The following is a 20552-nucleotide window of genomic DNA, read 5'->3' as shown; positions in this document are numbered from 1 at the left end:
AGATTGGAGATGGGAATAAATATGAAAAGTGGCCCAATAAATGAATCACTTATTTTGTTATTTATTTATTACATTTCTAATCCACACTCTCTTCCAAATGATAGAGGGGCTTTTATGCAAGGATCAAAGAGCTGCAGATGGCTTGCAATTTTCTAAGAACTCATGTTTCTGGAACCATGGGGCTTGCTGCTGAAATTGACATTTCTGTGCTCCGCTTTCCCATGACCTTCTGTAAGATATTCCAACAGGGACCAAATGGCATGACATGCTTACATTGTATTTCCTGTTGCTGCTCCATATAATTCGCTGCCACTAGGGATGCTTGATTAATTATTATTTTTCCAAATTCTGATTATGAACTGACCTGTGCTTCCTGGAATAATGTTCAGGTAACAATGTAGTTGTAGGGACGCGGGTGGCGCTGTGGGTAAAACCTCAGCGCCTAGGACTTGCCGATCGCATGGTCGGCGGTTCGAATCCCCGCGGCGGGGTGCGCTCCCATCGTTCGGTTCCAGCACCTGCCAACCTAGCAGTTCGAAAACACCTCCGGGTGCAAGTAGATAAATAGGGACCGCTTACCAGCGGGAATGTAAACGGCGTTCCGTGTGCTGCGCTGGCTCACTAGATGCAGCTTGTCACGCTAACCACATGACCCGGAAGTGTCTGTGGACAGCGCTGGCTCCCGGCCTATAGAGTGAGATGAGCGCACAACCCTAGAGTCTGGCAAGACTGGCCCGTACGGGCAGGGGTACCTTTACCTTTAACAATGTAGTTATCCTTCAGATTTTGCACTTCTTAGCTAAAAATAACATAAAATGCCCTGAAAATGTGTATTTTGAGATTGAATATATTTAGAAATGCTTATTTTGAGAGCTAGTTTGTTTTTTTAAAAAAGTATTTAAATTTGTATTTACATGCATTATTTTTATTTTAAATCACAGATTAGGCAGGAAGAAGATGGAATGAACTAATGAATGAGCAGAGGTGAAAGGGACATGTACTGGAAACTGACTACAGTATTCCGTTCATCCCTGGCTGTCACTGGGGGGACTGGAGAAATGCACAAAGCGAAAACCATATTGCTGGGTAAGTGTTTCTTTTTTAATAATATTTTTATTTGATTTTCAAGAATAAAGAAAGAAAAATAAAGAAAAAGAACAAAAGAGAGAAGAAATAAAGTTACATCAAAATATCATAAAAATTTCACATATCAAGATTACTCTGAATCTCCTGACTTCCCCCCATCCCATCCATGGCTCCTATTAATTCTGTTTTCAACTGCATATCAATACTCCTCCAATTTTTTATATTCCCAAATTATCCATACTTTCTGTTACATTACAAGTGCATTTAGAATCCTGCTTATGTTTTGACCTGTTTTCAATTATTTTGGCTGGGTAAGTGTTTCTATATGTTACAAGAGAGAAGGATTTTACAATGGGAAAATAATTTCATTGGCATCCCCATGTTTCTGATAAATTGGTATTTAACTATAAAGGTATCATGCATCATAGACCAAACCCCCTGCATTGCAGGAATACACACCCCTACGGGGATCAAACCCATTATCAGTACCATGTTGTAACCGAGGTAACCTACAAGGCTATAGTTCCTGAATGATAAAAATAATAAACTACATGCTGATCTGGTCTTGCAATTTATTATTAGAAGTAAAGGGAGAAGGGAACAAGCTGTCTATTTGGAATCCATATCAGGTGACAGATTCAAATGAGTGAATATTTTTATATTCAGTAATTGACTTCTGTTTCTAATCAGTAGGGTGTGCTTGTGTGAAGTATCTATCTTATTACAGCGGTACCTCGGGTTACAGACGCTTCAGGTTACAGACGCTTCAGGTTACAGACTCCGCTAACCCAGAAATATTACCTTGGGTTAAGAACTTTGCTTCAGGATGAGAACAGAAATTGGGCGGCAGCAGTGGGTACCTCAGGTTAAGAACAGTTTCAGGTTAAGAATGGACCTCCAGGATGAATTAAGTTCTTAACTCGAGGTACCACTGTACAACCTTTCCGCAAGAACATAAGAGTGGCATACAGGGGATTCCCTAATGAATGTCTCCTACCCAAATACTAACCAGGTTTAAGGCTTGCTCAGTTACACAGAGAGAGATTTATGAGATGCCTCATTCTCTGGACCATTTATTTGTTTTAATACACACTTTCTAAGGAGTGAGGTCCATTCTACTTGATGGTGCACAATTCTGCGTAGGCGTACATCAGGTTGCACTGTGGCTTAGCATAACAGGTTCATTCAATTTAGCTGAGAACACATTGGGTCCATAAGCAGCAAAACAAAAAGCATAAAAGTAAACTTTTTGTGTAATGTCCCCAGTATCTATTCTACTGTATTCCAGATTTAATCCAAGTACTAAAATGAAGCAAACTGAACAGGACCACAGTTGCAATTAAATTGTAAGCTGTGGCTTGGAAAGCTGCTTATAAAACGAAATTATTATTAAATAGTGTGATGTATACATTAGCTTATCCATGATGGATGAGAATGGCACATAGCAATAACCATTGCTCCTGAACTCATAAATATTGAAGGCTATGGCTCGAAGGTTTATGGGCAGGGAAAGCTTTTACTGCCTCACACATCCTTCACTGTGTAATTGTGGTGGGTCTTTTTCAGATAGTCATTGTTATAGCAAGCAATATTATTTTTCCTTTCCGTTCTGGCTTAGGTTTCAGTTTTGTTTAGGACATATTTAGAATGACACAAAGTAGACTGAGAGGTGTTTTTTTAAAAAAGTCTTCCACCATATGTGGTGATGATTTGCAACGCAGTGGCTGCCATTTGTCCCCTTTATGCACGGAACCCTTTTTGTGTCTTTCCTTTCCTTTATAAAATCTGTAGTTTGGGTACTCTTATACGTAGGGTCTAAGGATGCATCTCACTAATTCATTGTTTCGATATTAAGTCACTGACATAGCTCATTTTGCTGCTCATTCCATGCCTTGTCACTGCTTGTCTCTGCTCAATATCCCACTTCTCATATTAAACAAACTATCTCATGAAATTAATCCAGCTGTGGGAGGAGGGACTTTTCATACATAAAGGAACACATGGAAGAGGGGAGCAAAATCTGTCCCCTTCTGTCATGGTATTGCCAGAGAATGAAGGGGAGGAGCAGAGACAGGCAGAGGAAGGGGGGCAGGAAGTGGCGATTGAGGAAAGAAGGGAAAGCCAGGAGGCGGGATGGCTCACAGATGTTGAACCAGAGCCTCAACACTGCACAGGAAGTTCTGGCACAGACAGTGAAACAATGCCTATTCCATCTGCCAAAGAAAGGAGAGTGTTAAAGAGGAGAGGGGAGAGGCATCACATGAAACTTCCCCGCCTTTTCTGTTGGAGAAGGGGCAGGTATAAGGCACCCCCAGAATCTGAGCCGGAGGATACGGATGCATGATTATAACGTGCTGCTTGTACATATGTAAAATAAAGACTGTATATATGTATCTCTGAGTGAGCAGAGGCATTCACAAGCCATCACACCTTCGCTGTCTTATCTTGCCTGCTTTAAGCTGCTTCCCTTCCAGCCAATCTCTTGGAAGTTAGCAAGGCTAAATTGCTCATAGCAGCTGAGTGTAGTGAGGTAAAGCAAGGAAGAGGGAGTTCCTGACTGCAAGGAGACTTCGAAGGGTGTTCAAGTGAATTTGCTTCCAAGCCCCCTTCTGAACTTCCCATACACATTGGGACATTTGTGGCAAGGGTGGCGCCTCCCCCCCCCAAAAAAACCCTTCCACATGAATCTCCTCTCACGTGTTCAGGCTGGAAGAAAGAAAGACAACCTTGGCCACCAAGTATTAAGAAGGCCCTATGATAAGATATTTGTTAACAGTAACTCTAAACCAGGGGTCAGCAAACTTTTTTAGCAGACCTTTTTTTTGTCCCTCAGACCTTTTAGGGGGCCGGACTATATTTTGAAGGGAAAAAATGAACGAATTCCTATGCCCCACAAACAACTGAGAGATGTGTTTTAAATAAAAGGACACATTCTACTCATGTAAAAACACATTGATTCCTGGACCATCCACGGGCTGGATTTAGAAGGCGATTGGGCCGGATCCGACCCCCGGACCTTAGTTTGCCTACCCATGCTCTAAACAGATACACACACAGAGAGCTGGGTTCACAACTGAGGGTTTTCATTCAGTAAGAAGCATACCGTTTAAAACTAGAAGATAACAATAGAACAGTAGGTTCAACACAACCTGATATTAAGTGCAGATTCGCTTAGATTACCCTTCCTTCAAGATTGAACACTAGAAACAAAATTGCATCTGGAAGTATTGATGAATAACCACAGAGGTGCAGGAGCACAAATCAAGGCTCCCAGCTTGCATGCATTTTTGTGCTGGTCCTCTTCCTGCACACTGCTTTGTAGTCTGCCAGGGTCTGCGCAGCCCTCTAGCTGTGGCACATTAGAGGAAATTGGGTGTTCAACAAAACCGCTTTGTGGTCCATGGTGGTGTCAGCTTTTCGATGGAGATAACACAGACTGTTCTGGATGTTATTTCAGCAGCCTTTCTTAGTGTCACCTCTGAGTTTGCAGCTGATCAATGCAATGGCCCCACATCATATCAGGAGATGCCTGGATAGCATATGACAAGGGACCTGCCTGATTATGGACAGTATTGCTTAGACAGATAAAACTATCCAACACCTCACTGAAGGTCATGGTATCCCCCCACCCTTTTGTGCAGGATGAGTGCTCCCATGAACCAGAGGGAGGAACCACTTAGGAAATCCTGATCCATTTTGTAGGTGTTCACACAGAATCGTGAATTAAGTTTTACTAATTTAATTCCACAGAAAACTACCCTAACAGAACGAATAAACACTGAAGAAATCTTATGTCATTACTTTTCACTCTCAGAAGTCTTTTTGACAGACACAGAAACAGAAACCTTGCCACAGGCTGACAGCGCTCTCAGCCATCTCCCAGCAGGAAGACTGCTTCTTCCCCTTCAAACTTCACACAGCATTTTCTATGTGTGCTGGTGTATTTTTTTACTTTCTTTCTCCCCCCCCCCTTTTTGCGCTAACTGTCCTGTAGAGTTAGAAGCAAACACTCTACATGTGGTATGCATGAATGTAGTAGTGACACTAGTACAGGTTGCCAGTTAAAACAGTTTTGATCCAGCAGTCCTGGCAGGTATTGAGAGCAGACATATCAGTGCCTTAAGAGAATCTACTTTGATCACCTAAGCCATCTGCTAGGAGGAAGAAACCTCTTGCCAAGATTGGAAGTTAACTCTTTCTGTCATGGAGGCCTGCAGCTGGGCAAAAAAATGGTTTGAATGAGTAGCTTATTAAGGACAAAAGGAGAAGCAAAGCTAAAGATGCACAATCAAGATCACTCACATTTTGAAAAATAATAATAGCAGCCCTGTGGGGAGGGGAATCAGATCAGGGCTGTAGTGCTGTGTTTAACTCTCTCTCTTGTCTGTTTGCCCACTAGAAATCCCCTGAAGCTATACTCTAATCAGAAACAGACAGCTGTTCAGTTCCCATGACTTTTAATTTGCTTTTAAGAATATGAAATCTTTGTTATGGTACCTGGTGGTTGTGATGGGCACAAAGGATAATGGCTGTCTAGGGGCAGCATCAGAATTGGAAGCAAATGGATTGCATAAGACTTCTCCCCCCACCCCCCAAGTGTAGACGTGAACAGTTCCTGACAAAATTATGTGAGCAGATGCCTATGCTCCAGTAAAGCTGGTAATGAAATACTCATTTATTTTAATGAAAGTTCTAGAAATAGTTGCCTATTTCTGGTTATTTCTAGTTCTGTGCTGATAGCTGCACTACAATTTCTTGAAAACCTACCCTATAAAAAAGGCCTCGATTTTTCTTTCTCCTTTTCAGGGCCCTTAACAATTTCTTTAGAGTTTGGGGGAAATGATGATTGAGCTTGTCTTATTTTTGTGAGATGGCCAAGGGTGGTGTGGGAACTTTTCTTCCCCATTCTACATTCCCCAGTCCTCTGATGAAAGGCTGTCATGGACTGGCTGGATGCAGAGGAGCGGTGGGAATGTAATTGACTTAAGTAATTACGTTGCCATTATATTATTCCCTCACCTGTGCCTCCTCAAATCTGTCAGAATATGACAGTGGTCACGCCCTAGGAATGGTTTTCTGACTGAGGGCTGAACCAAGTGAGGGTAGCCGATGGGTGTCAACCCTTGGGGAGGTAGAGATTTCCCCTGCACATGAAGTCAGACTCCGGCGGATTGAGTGGACATGACCAATAGTGGGTCCAACTGCATGTGCTGTAGAGGAAAGTGAGGGGCAGATGGGCTCATCAACCTGGGAAAGTGGCCCATCTAGGAGAAGGAAAACTTTGGTCCCAAACCTCCGGTGCCTTGCAGAACATCTTCCGGAGAAGAAAAAGCTAAGGAGTAAACCTTAGAGAAATCCAGAGTGGAGTCCCTAGGACAGTTGAATGGTGCCTTGTACACCTTCCGGCAACTCCTGCAGCCAAGCTGGTGCCAAGCATATTACTCTACTTTCCTTTGGGCTGCATCAGCAAGGCCAAGAGGGGGGTGGTCTTGTCATCTGGGCGGCCCAGGACCTCCATACACACTACCCAGGCTTGCATCCCAGGGAGGTCAGTTTGGTGCTGCTAACTCAGCAGTTGGACTTCAGCCCTGGAGGCACACTCCGTTGCCTTTCGAGACAGACAAATGCCAACAATGTCATTCCAGCACATTTATTTCAGTGTACAAGAAAAGACACTGAAAATTGGTCAAGAAAAATGTATCATTTGTGGACTGAATGCAACAATGGCAGTTTTATTTATACTGACTGTATTCAATGGATTTATTTCCCTTTGAGGGATGGGACAAATAAGTGATCGTCAACCATTTCCACTCCCATTTTTGTTTTCGTCAGAACTCTCTGATCTTCCTATTAAGGGAGTCCTTCCTTTTACCTCTGAAAAGTCTTTCCAGAAAGATCTATTTAAAAGGAGAGAGATTTTACTTTAAAAAAGTAACAACGAGGAGCTGTCAGGTGTACAGTCTGCAGTGTCCCTGCATTCCTACGCTTCAAGCAAGAGCAGCAAAGGATACCATGGAGTTTTCAAGAAGCATGGGCATGCGGGGAGGCTGCAGAATGCAACCCACTGGGGAGGTGATTTGTAGAACGAAAGGAAGGACAAAATCCTCCAGTCACCTCAAAAGTAAGGTAAGCACAAAACCTCACCGCCACCTACCCAGGAAAATTTTGCATAAAAAATAAATCATTTCCCCTTTGCTCATTTTCTGATGCAATTTCTTTTCTTCTTAATTGATGAGAAATAGTCGGCCTGAGTGGGGGAGCAGACGAAATTTTTGATCACAGCACTAATTACTTCTCTTCAGGTTCAATTCTTGCTAAATGTGTTGTTCTCATTCCTGACTATAATGTGTAAATTGGGCTATTTACAGTTTTTTGTTTTAAAAAAGCAAAACAAAACAAAAGCAAATCACAAGTGGAATAAGGCAAAAATGAGGATTTATGAGAAGCAGAGAAAGTTTCTTTCTTCATTGTGAGTCTCCCGGGAGAGCTCTCATTCAAATAACGTGCAAAATTATGTCAGCAAGCTTCTGGAAAATTCAGACTGTTGTGAAGGCGAATACCAAGGGAGCATCTGAAATTTAAAGCATCAGGTAGCTATAATCATTCAGCTACACTGTAATCTTCTGACAAGCCTGGTATTCTGTGAAGAATGTTGCTCAAATGCAAGTCTTTGCCATCTCTCCTTGGGGCAAGCAATTGTATAACTCTTTGAGTGGAGATTTAAAATACTTTTCATGTACAGCTACCTGGGCTAACTCTCAGGCTTCATGAAGCAATTGGATGGAGTTCAGAAATGGTCACAGAATTGTATCTGGAAATGTGTTTCTGCATGTGCGTAGTGACAGAAAGGGTATGAAAACAAAGGCTTACCTTTAAATTCCGAGCACATATTCCTCAAGTTTCCCCTCCCTGAATTAATTTCATTTAAATAGTAGCTTGAAATCAGTCAGCATTTCAGGCGCTCTGTTGACTGTGACTTCTCCAGTCTTTTGAAGGTAGTTTTCATATGAGAAAGGAGAAAAAAATATTATGAGGTTCACAGAAAGTGCAGCTGGGGGCAAAAAGGGGGTGGTCGGATTTTCTGCAAATGCTAGAAAGAGGAATAATGGCAACACTCTCACACAAAACATATTGTTTTGTTAGTTGAGATACAAAATTGTAGTGGGGAACTGTAGTTTAACCCTCACAGAGCTACAAAATTCCCAGCAGCTCGTGATCAGAGTTCAAGGAGACATTCCCACCAGGGGAAAACACTCAAGAAGGATGTAAAGTAAAGCTAGTGAGGGGTGTGGCCTGGACCAGAAAGAGAGGGCTAGATAGACAGCCTCCTTCTCTCAGCTCCATGTCCATTTTCTTGGGTGTTGACCTTGTGACTGGAGAAAATGCAGCCAGAGTTCCATGCACCCTCTGTGTAATGGTGGATCCAAGCACAGACAGTTGTTCAGACAGCTAGCCATGCCAGCTTCTTGGTTTATAAACAGCTACTCTGGTAATATAAGTATTCAAGCATAGTTTATGGTAAGCAAGGAAATGAAAGGAAAGGAATTTGAGCTGAATGTGCTTTATAAGGGCTAAGGGAAAGTGGGGCAAAAAGTGTTTGCCATCATGACATCACAGTGGAGAATCCACAAGGGCAGTCAATAATTACAATATTATTATTTTTTAATGACAAATTTTGAATGGGATATTGGGAGACACCCATCCACAAAAAAACCCCAAAACCTTTTCAGGGCCTGCTATGGGTCACGGGTTAGCATCTCTATTATAAACAATAATCTCTGTTCAGATGCAAATAGTTTAAAGATGATTGAAGAACATAGCATGGTAGAAAGTGTCAAATTTCCCTGGACCAGAGAAATGACTGACAGAGTACAGCGACTCTTGTCATTTTAAAACTTAGATGTAGATGGCATATGGACTCAGATTTGGTGGATTCGTCATTAGTTCTGTGCAGTTTGAAGATCTGAGGCAATTTTCTGATTTTGCCTCAAGAAAGGAAGAGTGATAGCCAAGTTTCAAGATCAAGGCTAGTTCGGCAGCTGCCTGTCAAGATTGCCCAGGGCTAGTTGATACCCTGCTGCGTGTGTGTGTGTGTGTGTGTGTGTGTGCGCGCACACACACACACATTATATGTGTGTGTGTGTGTGTGTGTGTGTGTGTGTGTGTGTGTGTAATCCTGCACTGTGGAAACTTTCTGGATAATTTTGAGATGGGTTTTTTCCTCACCAACTCTTATATTTTCATGAATATAAAACTGAATATTAGCACACAGTTTTGAAGCCATATTTATATTCTAATCAATTCACTTCCAATTTAATCCCAGCATGTGCTCAGGGCATCTTTGAAATAAATATTATCCAAGGAAGATTTTATCACTTGCTCCTTCTTGCTTGTAGCACAAAATGTATTGCTTTTTTGTCATTGTCAGGATGACACCACAACATGGGGGGGGGGGGAGAGATGTGTGTGTACACACACACATACACACACACACACACAGAGAGAGAGAGAGAGAGAGAATTTTTTAGCCTTTAATGCTTAATACAGAAAAAAAGAAGCACCTGAGGATTTAAACTCCCAAATATCACAGTAAAATTACACACACACACCTATAAAATGATTGGCAGTATCTTTAGTCTCCCTACTACCCATATCAATAAGATTGTATCAGAAATTATGGCAGCATGGCTCACTCCATTACACTTAACAGTTGTGTCAGCATTTCCCCGGTAAACTCATATTTTCAGGGCTCTAAAGCTTGGCTATAAAAATTTTCATCGAGCTAAAACTCATTGCATATGTACTATATATCTCGGCAGGATAGGGTTTTTTAATAATTGTAAAAGGAGAACAAAAAATACCCATTCATTTCTTTTAAATTTAAAGTGCAGGGGAAAAGAACAGAGGTTAATTGACTTCAGTTGCTTTGAGAATACCTACTATAATTTTAAAACACACGTGGTGTTATCTGTTGGCATACTCACCCTTTCCAAGATGTTAAAAGATCCTTGAATGTCTGACTGGCTATTTATACGATGCCAAACACTGTGATATCTTAGCACCAGCTGTGCTTGCTGCTCCCTTTTTAAAAGCTGTTAATCAATTTCACTGGCTCTACTCCCAAGTTATCGAATATTAATAGTATGACTCCCCCCCCCCCCACAAAACAGCCTTTGTGTTCCCTCTCCTTATACTTCAGCATCAACACTTAGTTTTTGTGCTAAGGATCCAATTTGGTTTCAATATGCTCCAAGGCGCAATGGGGTCATTGATTGTAGGGGAGTCAATATAATTTTTCATTTTGAGTGAAAATGGACTGGACTCATTAGATGTGCACTGCATATAAGTAATGAACATAATAGATTGAATAATACAAAATGGCAAACTTAACGAAATAAGGAATGGTCGTTGCAGTGCTTGGTGCATTGCTCCAAGCCATGGTGATTCTTGCTAAGATATCTGATATGTATTTTTATGTATTATGGCAACATGTACGATTTCCATGCTTTCTAGGGCAGTAGTGTGAGCACAGTGCATTTTCTGTACTGTATAGTTAGTGAATCTTTCAGTTAATGTGGATGTAAGCGATGAATCAGATAATTGCTATAAGCACTGATATTAAGATTGTATAGTGAAAATTGCACACAATTTGCAATGACCATTGATGGCAATTGGCTTCTTGTGCTGTCACTCTTTGGTTACATGGGCAGGCTACACAGAGACAGGGCTAGTAGGGAATACCATATGCACATTCAACAGGAAAAGTCCAATCCCAGACTCTGCCTAGTTGCTCCTCCCCACCAAAGGACTTTGCCACTAACTGCAATAGAGGATGATATTCACTAGGAGAATTCTGTCCATTTGTAAGGGGGTGGGGAGAGAGAGAGAGACTTCTGTTCCCTCCTCTGAATCAGATATACGAACTACAGTGATCTTTGCTCCAGTGCACTCCCCAAGGCCAGCCCAAGACATTTTGGCACCTAAGGTGAACCACAAAATGGTGTCCTTCCCTGGCCTAGAAAGATGGGGTGAGGAACAAGAGGGAAATAAAGATCTGTAGCAGGAACAAGGGGTGCGTGAAAAATCTACATTGGGAACAAAGTGAGGAATCAAAGGCTGTTGTGGGGTGGGGAATCACATTGCGCAGGTTCAGAGCCCAGGAGGCCCCAGAGGGCAGCTCCCACCATTTTCTCCCTGGTGGTGGGAGGAGACCAGCAGCAGCACCTCCTATTTGCCAAGAGGCTACTGTAGAGGCGGCTGAGGGGAGAGATCTGCATATGGAGGATATGCTTCTGTGCTAATTGCCCAACCACAGAAACTGGTACACAGGATGATAAAATAGATAATTATAGTGATTAAAGTATGGACCAAAGACTATCGGCAGTGAGAAGAGATGATGAAATGGTAATGAGCGCCCCTGCATTCTCTGTGAGCCGAACAGAGCCCCCACTGAGTACTCCTAAAGATAAAGCCTCTTCGATTAATCTTTCTGTCTACACTCAGCTACTTGAAAACATCACCTTGTTGCTCTGGCACTTTCTGGTGAAACAGCATGGACAAATTCGCACAAAGTAAGAACAGATGTGAGCCCTTTCCTAAATTCACCTCCACAAGAGCTTTATTTAAGGGCCTTCTCCTGTCTATGCCAAAAGCTCTTCAGTTTCCCTTGCCACAAATCAGAATGAGCAGCTGCTGCTTTTATAGCTAATCTAATACATCAAATATGGCTCTGCTGGCAGAAGGCTGACTGGATTAGGGATAACACTATCTGTCGCCTACCCAATTTACATGAAGAAGGAGCTGCACTGATAAGTTTGGGAAGCAGGCACTTATTTCGAGGTTTAAATCCTCCTTTCTTTTAAATATGAGAGTAAGCTGCTTGGCTGCTATTTATATCTTACATCATGGCAGTCTTGGGTGCCCTTATTTATTTGGTTTTTGTTTGGATGATGGTTGATATATACAGTGCTTTTTCTGGAGGTACGCAGGGGTATGCATACCCCTAAACATTTTGTGCATCTAGGTTTAGCCTCATTGAGGGGCAGTATTTCAATGTGAGTAGGAAAATGAGAGTACCCCTAAACATTTTTTAAGGAAAAAAGCACTGGATATATATCATAGGAGCCAACTCTTAGGGGCCGTGGGGGCTTCGCCCCCCCAATAAAATATTTGAGGGGGCTGGGCCCCCACAAAGTTGATAGGCATTCCCACAGAAATAGTATGTGTGTACTGCATCATGTGATCAATTATGCGTGTCAGGGCTTACCTGGGCCCCACAGTAATTTATTCAAGTTGGCACCCCTGATATATATATATATATATATATATATATACACACACACACACTGTGTGTGTGTGTGTGTGTGTGTGTGTGTGTGTGTGTGTGTGTGTAACAAGCAGCTCAGGAATTGGAGGACCCCAGTATTCACATCCAGAGAACCTCCTTCCCTGTGGCAGCCCCATGCCTCACAGCAGCCAAACAGCTGGGTTTTATTTATTTATAAGAGGATTTCATTTCAGGGTTGCTTTTTATGGCAGTGTACAGTAAAATCCTTAAAACATCATAAAATTATAAAATCGTGAAAGCCAGAACAAATTACCAACACTGAATCAAATTAATTCTCTAAAAATGTTTGGCTAAACAGAAAAAAAAAATCACCCAGCTGTAAGAAGAAGTGGAGTAGAAAAAAGCACCAACAAGTTATGCCCAGTGTCACTTGCCACAAAAACTGTCTGTTGGGAGACATAGTTATTCATTTCATGAGTTCCATTGATGCTTAATATGACACCCTTAGCCTGGTAATAATGGTTAAATTAATAGTAATCATCAATACTTTTTTGCTCAGAAATATGGAGAGTTGGAGTAGGTACAACTGAGCTGAAGCCAGGGTAAACACCTAAGGTGAGAATGGGAGGAAAGCATTTAGGCTGAAGGAGATGCACAGCAGGTGAGACTATCAAAAAAGAGCAAGTTAAAGGAGTTCAGGACAATTTGATAAATACTGGACAAAGCTAAGATGTAATACCTTGTGCTTAGAGAACGTAGGCAGCAGCAGTGCAGCATTATGACACGTAAGTGATGGAAGAATGATGACATAGTTCTGATGCTGCACAGAGTGACCATACCTGGTCTTGACTTTGAGGTGTTAACAAAAGCAGTTTAGTTTAACTTCTCTCAGAGGTAAGCTTAAACAAGAGATGCTTTCTTCTGAATTGCAAGTCAGTGGCATGTTGTCACATAATATCAGTGGGCTAGTTCAAATGTGATAGTCATGCCAGAGTTTCACTGTTGGGTCTGAGTTTCAGGCTTATGCTTTCCATCCCCACCCCCATATCCTGAGTCCTTCTCTAATTTTAAAGTTCAAACAAACAATAGTTTGCCATTACATCTGAAGCTGCAAGTTATGGTTTGTGCTTTCTATGCAAGGGGCTGGTGCCAGGCCGCAGCAAGCCCTAGCAGGCAGATATATATTGTCAGGACCCACCCTTTATCTGTAGACTTCTCACTCTAGCAGGTCCATGAATTAAATTTATTACAAGGAAATGTTATTGCTTATACTTTTCCCCCAACAGGAAGCACAGCCATGTCTTTGAAAATGGTTAGATTTACTAATGCTTTGTTTACTCAGCTACTCATCTGTGGATTTGTTTCTCCTTTCCTCTCTTGTTGAAATTCTCTCTTCAATGTAATGGCTTTGGGGGAAAGACATTGAAAGACTCTCTCCAACATCTCCTGGTGGAAAAAGGAGAGCAATTCATTACAAAAACCCATTCTGCTGGAGTAGTGACATCTGCAAGTGCAGAGTGTTGTATTATCCACGATTACACATCTGACCCTCTGGAACCAGAAAATTAATAGCGCCGGCGAAGCTGATTCTGTGTCACCATTCTAGCTGGTATCAAAACAAATAGCATCCAATATGGTGTGTGAGTTGCCTTGGCTGTCTACAGTGCTTTAATTATACTGAGTCTGCATCTGGGCCTTATTTTGGGGGTCCCTAGACCATTTAGTTTAGCAACTAATCTATCACCAGCATGCTCTAGTTAACTCTGATTTGTTGTTATTTGAAAGACCCAGGGAGAGCAGGGCCAGACAAGGACTGGCTTTCATTATTATCAGGCTCAAGGTGCACTGGTGCCAAGGTAATCTTGGCACAAGAAGGGATGTAATTTAGAAAGATCATTTGCATCCCAAAAATCAGATCCAAACCAACACCAAACTCGTAGGCTGCCTCCTTGTACTCCTGCCTGCTGTTGCTGTAGGATTTCCCTCTTCCCCTTTGATTCTCTTCCCTTTTCTCCTACCAGCTTCCAGCTGATGATTTATGCCACCATTAACCCTATGAATAGGAATCCCACGGTGATGACATTTTTACATTCTGTGTAATTGAATGAAAATGGAGGCGCTCTCATGTTTCATCGAGACCTCATATTTGTGCTGAGCTCACTTCATATAGGAATCTTAATTTGAAATGTGTTTTATGTCCTGGAGGAGATCCAGACACATTCAAAGGTAATCACAAGCTTCATTATGATGTGGCTGGAGCAGACTCAAAGGGCAGCTACCGAAAATGATAACAGAACCAAAAAAGTAGATTTCTGTGAGAGGTAAGATGAAGAAACTGGATTTTTTTATCCTGGGAATTAAGATGCAGGAGAAATATGACAACTTTCGGCTACCTCCAAGGGATTACAGTGGTGCCTCGCAAGACGAAATTAATCCGTTCCGCAAGTCTCTTTGTCTTGCGGTTTTTTCGTCTTGCGAAGCATGGCTATTAGCGGCTTAGCGGCTATTAACGGCTTAGCGGCTTTAAGAAAAAGGAAACAAACTCGCAAGAACTCGCAAGACGTTTCGTCTTGCGAAGCAAGCCCATAGGGAAATTCGTCTTGCAGAACGACTCAAAAAACGGAAAACTCTTTTGTCTTGCGAGGCATTCGTCTTGCGAGGTACCACTGTAGAATGTAGGAGCATAGGAAGTTGGGTCAGGTCACTGGTACAGCTAGCTTAGTATTGTCTATAATGACTGGCAGTGACCAGCGTTCGAAACTCCCATTGTTCTAGGTGTGTTTTGCGACAGAGAATTTCATTAATGTGAGCAGTTTCTGAGCTCTGGGTGCAGTACTGAGCCTAAGGTTTCAGATTAAAACTGCCACTGCTGGAAGGAAAGGACCTTTTTCTGCCTCCCTACTTCCAGCCACTCTCTGAAGACTGGAGAAGGGACCCTCATATGAATATTAGAGGGGAGGGCAGGGGGAGTATGGCTTTGTTTTTTGCAGTCTTCAGATGAGGACTAGACCATGTGAAAAGTGAACATAAGATTTTAGCTACAGTTCATTCATTTTCAGCTTTGTATTCTTGTTATAAAGAAAGCGCACCTAGACACTCCATTGCGGTGCCCATAACTCAGGTTTAATGTGCCATTTAGCTCCTAGCTTTCATATCTCAGTTTCTAACACTGCCAGTGACTCTCCAGGATTTCTTGATGGTACACACCTAGGAGTAAACACATCGAATACAGTGGGGCATCCAAGTAAACATGGCTAGAAATGTGCTGTAAGGTAAGGTTACCAGATTTTTTTTCAATGAATCCAGGGGCACTTTTTAACTTCCTACTAAATAGATGGATTTTGTCAAGGGACTAGTTTGTAAATCTGGGGCCTGTCCCCAGAAAACAGGGACATCTTACTGTAAGGCTGCTATCCTGTACATGTTTAGCTGGGAGTAAGCTCCATTAGGAGAGGGCTGTAGAGTCATAACCTGGGCCATAAAAGGTTTTAGGGTTCCCCTCCTGCACACCCACCCCTATATTGTCAGTAGGGAACATAGTGCATTTAGGTACATGGAATATGACAAAACAGATGTGTACTTTGGTACAGAGTATTTAATGAAGATACATTGACTAATAACCATGAATACTAATTCACTAAATAGACAAGCCATTTGCCTATCTGGTGAATCAGCATTCATGTTTATTAATCAATTAATCTTTTCCATCTAACCTATTTTGCTGAATGCAGAATAAATATATTACAATCTCTGGTAATTACAAATCTCCACAGTATCTATAAATGTGATTTATAATCTCTAAAATTAAGACCAGAAATTATCAGGCATTTGCGCAATTCAACCAAATTGTTCCTTATTACTATAATTAATTAATAATCTAATACTTAAACAGGTAGCCCTGCTTGAGCGACTTCTTCCTTGTTTTTATTTGGGGGAGCCTATCATTTAATTTGCATACTTTCTGCTGAGAGCATAATAAAGTGCTTAAGGCTTACTTGTCCTTTGGCAGACCTTTCACAATACTTCCCTGGGGGACATGCATAGTCAAAGAAAGCTAGCCTGCCTTTGCTGCCCTTTGTCAGCTGTGGTTGGTAGGAGATGGCAGAGATGCTTCATTTGATCCCTGACCTCATGCTGAATTTCAAAGATGAAGCATGAGGTCATGCTGGGGTTTGGAGCTGGGACATGTCCTGGAAACTACAAGAGGGAATGGGCTCTATCAGTTTCGGCTCTGGTTCTGGCTGTACACTGTTAGCTCCACCCTAATTCATGCATCCCATGAATTCTCGCTAGAAAATGGCGTCTGTACCTGAGCTGTAGGGACGCGGGTGGCGCTGTGGGTAAAACCTCAGCGCCTAGGGCTTGCTGATTGCATGGTCGGCAGTTCGAATCCCCGCGGCGGGGTGTGCTCCCGTTGCTCGGTCCCAGCGCCTGCCAACCTAGCAGTTCGAAAGCACCCCTAGGTGCAAGTAGATAAATAGGGACCGCTTACTAGTGGGAAGGTAAACGGCGTTTCCGTGTGTGCTGCGCTGGCTCGCCAGAGCAGCTTTGTCACGCTGGCCACGTGACCCGGAAGTGTCTGCGGACAGCGCTGGCTCCCGGCCTCTAGAGTGAGATGAGCGCACAACCCTAGAGTCTGGCAAGACTGGCCCGTAGGGGCAGGGGTACCTTTACCTTTACCTTTACCTGAGCTGTACCAGTTTCTGTTTGTTCAAGGGATGCCTACCTGATGTAACCAAGCTAAACATTCATAGAGTAATGCATATTTACAGAAATACATTTAGTTCAAGGCAATGTATATATATATTTTCTATTGTTACACAGTCTTCTTGACTCTTTAAAATTTGAAGCTCTTTACACATTACTGCATAGTCCAGATTTGTTGGATACATTCTGCTGAATAAGTGAGTGCATATTACAATGGTTTATTCATCTGCATCTGATGGCTGAACCAATATTCATGGACTGGAGGCTCATGTGTAAGAGGCAGACCAAGCGAGGTCAGATGGCAGGATCCTATAGCAGGCCTGGCCTATCCCAAAATGTCATACATTTCCCAACTGAAGATGGTTGTGAGCCTTCAGCTCACAGGGTCCCATTTTGTTCATTAACACACATATTAGTAGAGTTGCCAAGTGACCAAAAAGAAACTGCCTTGCCCTGCTGTTGTTCTTTTAATAGCTTTTTGAGCTGCAGGAATCAGCAGGTGAAGCTTTTCACAGTGCAGTGATAAACTTTAGTATCTGCTAATGTCTGCACATCAAGCTTCTCTAAAAGGCACTGCTGCTTAAACAGGAGTGAAAGAAGTTGCCTTGTAATGAATCAGACCATTGTTCCTCCTAGTTTTGTATTTTCTACTCACTGACAGGCAGCCTCTCTCTAAGGTTTCAGGCAGGAGCCTTTGGCATGCAAAACATGTCCACTGCCACTGAGCTATGTCCCTCTGACAGCTTGAGATGCCAGTCTGAAGGCATGTGATTCAAGCCCTGAAGTCCCTGATATATGCCAGCAAATACTATGAGTAGTTTTTGTAGTTTGCGCTCAAGCCTATCCTGATTAGTGCCCATCTAATTAGGGCTGCATATGAGCGGTGCTGGATCCGGGCTCTGTGCATTGTATGTGAACCAGATGGCAAATGTTGAGGAAGAGACTACAGTCCTAAGGATGCATTTGAGAATGATAATGGTAGCATTTGGGGGTCCATTTACTCTGCCACTCAGAGAGTTTGCTGCTAGAGGATCCAATCGTGCTTATGAGCCATTTATATTGATCATGACTGAGTGTTTCACTTGCATGTCCAAGAACCTGTAAGTTTAAAGATCATTTAAAAGGGAGGTGGAGTCTTTATAAGAATGTCATCCAGTAAACATTACCTTATTTCTCTCCCCCTCCCCCTGTATGGGTTCTGTTCTGCATGCATTTGAGAATAAGGAGAAGTTTTGGAAATGCCTGCTTACTCAGTACTTCTGCTCAAATGACTACTGCCTCAACTTAAATCCAAGTGACTTGGCTTTCTGAGTATATAGCTCTTGTATATGGCTAGCTGTTCATCATCCTGTCATCAGACTACAGAGTTCTATATTTTATTGTATAGCGGCCTGGTGCATGATTATTCTTGTGATTGTTTACAATTTGAACGGCAATATTTTGCCAATTTCGAGTAAGCATTATAGTGTTGCCTTATTTCACAGGGCTCAATACCTGACCCTTTTTAAAAATAATAATAATTGAAATAATAGCTAAGAAGTACTGCATTTGCTTTTTGAGAATAAATAAAAGTCACACACACACACACACACACACACACACACACACACACACAACCCACCTCAATATGTAGGGGCTTATTCTGAAAAAGGTTTGTAAAAAGATTATCCAGAATCATCAAATGAGTCCATATAAATGAGAAAGGTGGCCAGTACTTCAGTTTTGCCTTCACACTTCCCATTTACTTTACATTTATCTCTCTCCAAACATGTACACCCATCAAAGCAAGATATACATATACTGCTAGAGAAATATGACTGTGGCTATAGAAGAGCTTTATTGATCTGTGTTACCCTTTACAGCAGGAATGGCTCACCTTTTGGCCCAAGGCCTCATTCATCCTTGGACATTTTTCTTGGGACTGCTTGCCAGTGACTGGTAGTTGAGGCCCATAGTGCTTGTGGCCACCCCCCCCCTCTCTCTCTCTCTCTCTCTCTCTCTCTCTCTCTCTCTCACACACACACACACACACACACTTGTGCATGCATGCACCACACATACATTTATTACTGTGAACAATAACACACACAGGTCACAGGTGCACATATACAGAGCACAACATGATGCACAGACTGTCACACCCACACAGCCCCCGCCCCGCATCTGATCCATGCAGATCAGCTGAGAGCAGGGTGATTCTGCCATTCCTGCTCCTCAGATGACTGAACTGACAAGTGGAGAAAGTCCCCTTCTGATCACAGCATATCAGAAACAGGAAGGAGCAATCCAATCCGTTATGATCTTCCCTGAGTGTCTAGTAACATCGGAGCAGATCAGAGCACTCCTTTCTCTTGCTGATCTGCTCAGTTCAGGGTGGAAGTTCCAGAAGAACGGGGTCATTCGCCCTCAGAACTGTGCCAGGCAGTGACATGTGACTTGCATAATAAATGCAGGCTACATCAGCAAGATTAACAAGAGCTGGTTTTATCTCTTGATCTCTCTTACACAACTTTTAATCTCGCATCCATCTTGGAACCACTCCCAAGAACACAGGCCTTGAGTACGCTCAGTTTCAACTTCTGTATTTTTGTTGTTGTGGTGGTGGTGCCATAGATGCCACTACTGCTAAAACTGGGGTGATACTGAAGTAAAAAATAAGAGGTTGGGGGACTGGACCTACACTGGTAGTACAGGATCTAACCCACTCATTTTGAGTTTTTGTGAGTGATGAAAGTATACCACCTAGGGGAAAACTCTTATATCTGTACAGAATGCATGTCTTTTGAAAAACCGTTTTAACCAAAGGGCATCTACATGATGAAAAAGAGAGGGAGATGAAAGCCAAAGTTTTTCTCAGTAGTGGTTTTGCCTTTCCAGGAAAATGAAAGAAGGAATCAAGGAATATAAATTAAAATGTATTAAGGAGTAATCAACGGTTAATTAAAGATTAATCAAGGGGACAGGCATTAGGAAGCATTCTGATTTCTTTCCTCGCCATATATAATGACTGCCTGAAGGAGGAAACTATAGGCTGCCTTGGTCTGTTGATTAGAACCATATTTCATAATTCTGGCTAGGTGAATATGGCAATTGCCAAATACCTTTTGGCACAAGAGGGCTCATTTGGTGAATAATTCCTTCAGCAGGTATCATAACAGGACCGTAATGCTATTCAGTGATTTTTCTAGTGCCGTGCCAAAACCTGCCAACTAATTTATTGAAAATGTTCTTCCTCTGCAAAAGAGGCTCCTGTTTTTCTACTTCATTCACAGGGCATTTTAGAATTTATAAAATGTACGTGGTTGAGGTTGGCTGGGTGTTGCAGTGTGACCAAGGGTGGTATGTTTTCTTCCTTCTTATGAAATATTTCTCCAGTGCTCTGCAGGGCTGCCTGATCTGAAAAACCTCTGTGGGAGGAGTTACCTCACAACATCTTCAAGTTTGCTTTAATTGAAGTGTGCAAAGTCAGTGA

General features: G+C 42.2%; 1 long non-coding RNA gene across 1 annotated transcript; it reads right to left on the bottom strand.

Moving 5' to 3' along the window:
• Positions 1 to 4152: 4152 nt before the first annotated feature.
• LOC308585324 lies at positions 4153 to 13099 on the bottom strand. The gene is made up of 3 exons (XR_014007273.1): positions 12921 to 13099; positions 7957 to 8072; positions 4153 to 5303 (listed from the first exon to the last, which is right to left on the bottom strand). It is a non-coding gene; the product is annotated as an uncharacterized lncRNA (long non-coding RNA).
• Between the last annotated feature and the right edge of the window lie 7453 nt (positions 13100 to 20552).

This window comes from Podarcis bocagei, assembly GCF_964188305.1.
Source record: "Podarcis bocagei genome assembly, chromosome: 4".
Lineage (NCBI taxonomy): Eukaryota > Metazoa > Chordata > Lepidosauria > Squamata > Lacertidae > Podarcis > Podarcis bocagei.
Note: the sequence above shows the minus strand (reverse complement) of the source record. Positions and strands in the feature narration are given on the sequence as shown.